This window comes from Ursus arctos, unplaced genomic scaffold (assembly GCF_023065955.2).
Source record: "Ursus arctos isolate Adak ecotype North America unplaced genomic scaffold, UrsArc2.0 scaffold_4, whole genome shotgun sequence".
Taxonomy (NCBI): Eukaryota; Metazoa; Chordata; class Mammalia; order Carnivora; family Ursidae; genus Ursus; species Ursus arctos.
The window spans coordinates 901,841-909,639 of NW_026623056.1; the positions used below are offsets into that span (position 1 = coordinate 901,841).

Below are 7,799 nucleotides of genomic sequence, written 5' to 3' on the forward strand. Positions count from 1 at the left end.
GGGGAACATTTATCCAGGGCTAGAATCTAATTCAACTTTATGAAATTTTACAGAACTTGACTTATAAAAATTGGACTCTGCATTAACCCTATAAGCTAATATACCCAGAGGTAAGCACTCTTGATACATTAATGCATCTATGTTTCTCTGAGATTTCTATGAAATTTGTGCATGGGTATGTAATTTTCCATAAAATGTTATAATAATCTATTTAAAATATGACATTTTAAAATTTAATAATACATCTTACAAATATCTCCATATGAGCACATATAAATTTCCATTTTAAATCATTTCATTAATGATGGGCTTTGGAGGAGTTTTCCAATTTTTGGTTATTAAAGACAATAGTACCAAGAGCACTCGACTATTTTTCTTTGAAAACTTACGCTATAAATCACAGAACTGAAGGTTCTTTTTTTTTAGATTTTATTTATTTATTTGAGAGAGAGAGAGAGAAAGAGCACAAGTAGATAGAGCAGCAGGCAGAAGGAGAGGGAGAAGCAGGCTCCCCGCTGAGCAGAGAGCCTGATGTGGGGCTTGATTCCAGGACTCTGGGATCATGACTTGAGCCGAAGGCAGTCGCTTCACTAACTGAGCCACCCAGGCACCCTCTGAAGCCTCTTTTTTTAAAATATTGCAAAACCTAAATAAAAAAAGTGCCAAATTTCCTCCAAAAAATATTGTGCCAAAATACAAACTACCATTCTTACCAAAATTGAATTTATTGTTTTAATGTGATGGATAAAATCATGTACTTTGTTATTTTTACCTGCATTTCTTTAATGATGAATAGGGTTGAATACTTATGTGTTTAAAGATGTTTGTAGTTCTACTTCTGTGAATTGCCAACCCAAATGATTTCTCCACTTTTCCACGTTTTCTTAACCTTTTCTTACTAATTACACATAACAGCTCTTTGTTTCATTTGTTGAAAATATATTCTCATCTCTTATTTTATGTTTACTCTTTTTACTTTTTCACTTTCAGAACATCAACTCTGAGTCTTTACTTGATGGATTCTAATTTTTACATATCAAAAATGTTTTGTCAGCATCATTATATTAAAATTTTTACCTGTGTTTGCTTTTATTCATTTTGTAGTTTTATTTGTACAAAGATAAATCTTTTACATCTCTGAAGTTGATTTTCAAGTGAAAAATGAGGCTGGGAATCTGATCTCCTCAGCCCTGATCACAAATTTTTGCCCCATTATCATTTACTGAATATTTTCCTTATTGACTCAAAATTCTACTTCCGTTATATATCACAGTTAAATATGAGTATATATGTAGGTCTGGACAATACTTTCTATTATATGTTGCTTTTCTCCTCTGTTGGGTCCTCATTCTTTGAAATGCAGTAGCCCTATAAAGCTGTGGAGTAAGTAGTGCATGAAGGCAAACAGCACTATGTCACTTGCAGAGTCACATGTCGAAAAGGCAGGATTTGGTAGGAAAACGCACAAGTAAAACTTTAGCAAGGTTCTTCTCTTCTTCCATCATTTCATGGAGAAGCATACAGTGGCTGAGTCACGGCTGCATGCAGTCTTATAATGTGTTCTGGGAAGGTGATCTCGCCTGCTCCCCCATCCACCTTTCAAGCAGGCAAACCACAAAACAAACTCAGAAGGAAAAATTAAAATGTCAAACTCTAGAAGTTAAGCGATATGAATTTTGAAGTTAGCTTTTTTGGAGACTATAATAAAGCCAACTGCTGGCATTTATTGATATTGTAGAATCTGCTCTCAGGAAGAGCCTCTTTTCTAAGAAGGACCACCAGCACCCATTATCTTATTTCAGTGCAATTCTCCTGGCTCAACAGGGAACAGTTCTGCTTGTCTCACCACACATGTGTTTTACTATGTGGCTTATGGCTGTCATCATCAAGTAGAGCTTTTCTGATATTTTCCATTAAATTGGTTTATTTTTAGGTTCTTGAGCCAACATCAAACTCTCTTATTATATAGCTTTATAGTAGATTTTGATATATTTTGGTATAAATCCTCTAGTTTTGTTCTTCAAAATTATATTGGCTTGTCTTGGCCTTTTGCCTTTTTTTTTTTAAAAGATTTTATTTATTTATTCAACAGAGATAGAGACAGCCAGTGAGAGAGGGAACACAAGCAGGGAGAGTGGGAGAGGAAGAAGCAGGCTCATAGCAGAGGAGCCTGATGTGGGGCTCGATCCCTTAACGCCGGGATCACGCCCTGAGCTGAAGGCAGACGCTTAACCGCTGTGCCACCCAGGCACCCCTACCTTTTGCCTTTTGATATACATTTTAGAATAAACTTGATGATTTCCCAAAGTCACTAGGATTCACACAGGGAGTAGGTTGAATATATACATCAGTTTAAAGAAAACTGACGTATTTACAATTCATGAACCTAATATATCTCTCCATTTATTAGATGTCTATTTTGTTGTCATTTTAAAATTATTTGTTGTTTATATCTTTAATATCATTAATTAGAGATTTCCTACTATTGAATCATTTTTGCATTCCTACAGTAATAGCGGTTAGAATGAGAGCTAACAAAACACCAAGATTTGTAAGGAAGTGGTTGTGTAAATTTGTACAACCCTTTGTTGAGAATTTGACATTATTAGGTTAGTTGAAAATGACTTGGTAATTCTACTTCTGGTTATATAATCTTCAAAAATCCTTTCACATGTAAATAAACTTGTAGATATACATTAAATGCACCATTAAAAAAAAAACCTGGAGTATACTTGACACATAATAGTATATTAGTTTCAGGTATTCAACATAGTGATTCCACAAATCTATACATCATGCTATGCTCACCTCAGGCATAGCTACCATCTGGAAGCGTACAACCCTATTACCACACCATTGACTATAGGCCCTGTAGTATACCTTTTATTTCCCCATGACTTATTCATTCCATAACTGGAATCCCAGTTGTGTCCCCCACTCCCCTTCACTCATTTTGCTCACCCTCCCCCCCAACACCCTCAACCATCAGAGTGCTCTTTTATATGTGGAATCTAAAAAACAAAACAAATCAATAAAGAAACAAAAAGCAGAATCCAACCTACAAATACAGAGAACAAACATTTTTATAATAGCAATTCCTCAGTAAAAATAAAATTTTTTTGCAGAATTTTGTTGATAGGATATCATTCATTCATTTTTTATAAGCCACACACAAAATCGTAAGATGATGAGTGAAATTTACCTATGCCAGGTTTTGTTTTATTTAAAATTGTGAAGCAAATGATGAAAATACAAATATTTATTAATTCTAAATAATAGTATGAATATATCAATTATTTTATTCTTATACTTCTCCAATTCTTAAAACATTTCAAAATATTTTAAAACTACATTGTATCTATTTTTATGAATGAGGTCTTCAGTCAGATATAAGCTCTTTTGTGTTTTTTTTCTAATTCTTTCATTTTTTTCAGATGTCACATTTTTTTAAGCCTCAAAAATTTTGTTCTGCTACTGCTATCTCTTCCTTGATACTTTGCTTCAGAATTTCTGGCTGGGAACATTCATGCTTAAATGGACGTCATTCCACATGGGTCTGCTTTAGTCATCTAGAAGCACATGGATCTGTTCCCTATAGATCCCCCTTTGTTTATCAGAACTCTACAATTATACTCTCTTATAAGTGATATGGATGTTATACCAAATCCACTAGGATGTTAGCCGCCTGACAAAGAAAGTAACTTAAGCAAGGCAGTAGGAAGCCAGCAGCAAGCATCCATTTATGCCATACCTTAACACTGTACCTTCCTATCTACTAAATTCATAGGCCTGGGGGTAGAGACTTTACCCCCAGGCAAAGTCAGAGCTCATGGGAGAAGACCAAAATATCTGAGCCTTTCTTCCACCTTATGGAAAAGGAAGTTGAGAAGCCATTTCAATTTGGGCCAGTCATATATTTAAGTGTCTCAAAACTCATAGTGTTTATTATCACTGCTCATCTGACTTTGAGCAGCCACTAGAGAACTGATTCTTAGGTTCTCCATGTTCTATATTCCATCTACTTAATTTCATTTTTCTTGGTCCTGCTTTTCAGTTAGAAAACTACTTCGGCCTCTCCTTCACTGAAATGCAGTGTAGAAATAGATTTCAGGATGGAAGGATCCTCTTCTTTGCCCATGGACAACCAATAAATCTATACCTTATCCTCAAAAGAGGTGGCAAAGAACTTCTCAATTCTTTCACCTATTCAGATACTCACTCTTTTCAAGATGAGTGCAGATATGAGTTAAGTAGTGCCAACTATAATTTTCTTCAAATGTCTTAGTTTATGGCAGAAATTCCTCATAAGTTTTGCTAAGAAATTCTGTCTATTCTTTTTTCAAAAAATTTTGGGTTCAATGTTATTCAACACTTTTGATTCTTTTTGCAAATTTCAGTGGATTTTAGGGAGCAAAGTTAAGTGTATATGTATTTTATCTCTCAACTTTATTCATAGATTTTAACCTATTTTGATTTTGTTTTAGGTAACATTTGCCAACAGTCAAACAAATGGAGAAACAAAATCACTCCATGGTGTCTGAGTTTATTTTACTGGGCCTCACAGAGCTTCGTGAGTTACAGATTTGCTTTTTCTTGTTTTTTTTTTTTTTTTTTTTCCGTTATCTACATAGCCATTGTATTAGGTAATCTCCTTATTATCTTTATAGTAAAATTGGACCCTCACTTACACTCTCCCATGTACTTCTTACCGGCCAACCTCTCCTTTATTGATATGACCCTGGCCTCCTTTGCTACTCCTAAAATGATCTGTGACCTAATTAGTGAATATAAGGCTATCTCCTATGAAGGGTGCATGGCCCAGATGTTCTTTCTTCACCTTTTAGGTGGAAGTGAGATGATGTTGCTTGTAGTCAGGCAATTGATAGATTCATTGCCATATGCAAACCCCTCCGTTACAAAGCTATCATGAGCCATCATGTTTGCATAGGGCTTGCACTTCTGTCGTGGACCACTGGTTTTGTGCACACGATGAGCCAAATGGTGTTCACAGTAACTTTACCATTCTGTGGCCCCAATGTTGTGGATAGCTTTTTTTGTGATCTGCCTCAGGTCATCAGACTTGCTTGTACTGACACATCTTGGAACTATTAGTCATTGCATTCAGTGGTCTACTGTCTTTGTTCTTTTTTTTTTTTAAGATTTTTTATTTATTTATTTGACAGAGATAGAGAGAGCCAGCAAGAGAGGGAACACAGGCAGGGGGAGTGGGAGAGGAAGAAGCAGGCTCATAGCGGAAGAGCCTGATGTGGGGCTCGATCCCACAACACCGGGATCACGCCCTGAGCCAAAGACAGACGCTTAACCGCTGTGCCACCCAGGCGCCCCTACTTTCTTTGTTCTGTTTCATCTTTCTGTTCATCTCCTATAGCATCATTCTGATTACTGTCCGGCATCGCTCCTCCCATGGGTCTTCCAAGGCTTTGTCCACTCTTTCAGCCCACATTACAGTGGTGGTACTGTTCTTTGGACCTTGCATCTTTATCTATATATGGCCATTCAACAGGGTATCCATAGATAAGATCCTCTCTGTGTTTTACACAATTTTCACTCCCCTTTTAAATCCAATCATCTATACATTCAGAAACAAAGACATGAGGAAAGCAATAAGAAAAATAAAGACCAAGCAAGTGAGTTCCAGATCAACCTTTTAAATGAAACATTATAATCATCATTGTTGCCATTATCATCATCATCCAAAGACACCGAGGTATTCAATTTTGTATCAACCCTAAGTAACATTTTTGGGAAATGGTAATCCTTCCCTACACAAGTATATATCTGCAATAAAACACTCTGAATCATGCATCCAAATACAAACCATTCCAATATAATCCCACTCATACATGTTGTAATTTTCAGTTTTTTATAAACTAAATGAGATTCTAAATAAGTATTTACTGAGTTCTAACCATGGATGAGGCACTTTGCATATGTTTTCTCTTAACTTCACAACAATGAAAATAGAGCATATTATTAGCATATTTTCAGTAGAAAACTGAGAATTATAAAATTCAATGAACTTGCCACAGAAATTGCAAGTACTAGACTGAGAATTAGATCCTCCCTCTAACTTCAAAATCTATGCTTTTTAATAGATTGATTTTCTATCTAAATTTTAGTAACATTCATAAATCTGTTTCCTGTCCCCTCCTTTACGTGTTTTCAATAAATAACTCTTTCCAACAAGAGGATAAAACAATTTCCCATTGATCTGAAGGTCGAAGTCACCAGCCATTTCAGTCTCTTTATACCTCCGATTTAATAGAAGAACTTATTAAGCCCGCTGAAAAGACTGATCCCAATTATCAAGGTATACTAGGATTAATGTTACTCAGTAGGGTAGGGAAATCATGTATGAGACTCAAGTGATTCTCTTTGGTGCCTCATAATATTTGTATATCAAGTAATAAAAGCAAATGAAAATGTTTTCCACAGCAGCTGCATCAGTTTACATTCCCAAGAACAGTGCACAGGGATAACATTAATGGTGACTAGGGGTGACTACATGTATTGTGTGAGCACTGAGTAATGTGTAGAATTGCTGAATCAATATATTGTATACCTGAAACTAATATAATATTCTATGTTTATTGTATTTCAATAAAAAAGTAAGTGAGAAGGGCATGAGTCAATAAAATTTTAAATTTAATTCACTCCACCAAGTAAAGAATCATTGTTGGAGATATTACATGAAGACAAGAGAAGAAAGCAATTGGAAGTAAAAGAAAACAACCAAGGACAACTGGGTGTCATGACCCATTGGTAGGAAAATGATGATTATAGTAACTAAGAATATTTTCCTCCTTAGTTGTGTATTATGTCAATTGTGTATTTATGTCATTTATTAAGAAATTTCAAATTCCTTTTTTTTCTTTTATTTTTCCTCACCAAGAAGATGTTGGTGATTAATTTTACCATTTAGTCTCTAGGTTACAGAATATTCCTGTGGGATTATGACTAAACTAGAGGAGATCCCAACACTACACTGAGATGGATATAGTAATTTATGAGAATATTTAGTGTTACGCTTGGAGAAAAAGGGGAGAATGTCTTAATCTGTATGTAGGATAAATGAATCTTTAGGTTGAAGTGACTGTCATTGATTGGAAGTTTAAATAAAGGTGGAGTGATGTGCATGGATGCTGGGCAACCAAATGGCAAGATGCTTCTGATTATTTCTCTTATGACTCTCAGTCCCTTATTAGCTCCTCTATAGTCCTCTCTCTAGAGGAGATAGCTACAAGCCTGAAAATTACATTTCCTGAACTCCCTTGCAAACTTAATCCCTATAGGGTTCTATCAATGGGAGATATTAACATGATATGGGACAGCAAGAAAAAGGGAGAAGCTTTACATTCCTCTGCTTTGGGCTCAGGCGGCAGCAGTATTGGGCAACTGTGGACTCCAGAATTATTTTAGGGGGCTCAGCAGCATCAGCAAGGTTGAAGGATCCAAGGCTCCTAAAGCTTCAAGTGCATAGCTCTTATCTTCTTACTCAGTGATAGGATAAAGGTTCCAACATCATTAATGGTGACACTGATCCGGCAGCATTTATGGATTCTGATTAATGTCTCTTCCTTTTTTGCTCATCCAGCCTTTGAGGTGGTAGGTGTTTATACTTACCCTCATTTTCTCTTTTCTGTTCCTCATTTCTGAGCTGCAAACTTTTATTTTCAACTTTCTACTGAACCATGCCCTGTGTATCTCGAAAATATCTCAAGCCCAAAACATGATAACTAAATAAGTTACCTAACCTCCCAAACCTATTATTTTTCCTG

At 35.7% G+C, this 7,799-nt stretch overlaps 1 pseudogene; it reads left to right on the top strand.

The window, feature by feature from the left end:
• The first annotated feature begins 4,509 nt into the window (after positions 1 to 4,509).
• Positions 4,510 to 5,672, top strand: LOC113249585 (olfactory receptor 4K13-like; annotated as a pseudogene).
• The last annotated feature ends 2,127 nt before the right edge of the window (positions 5,673 to 7,799 follow it).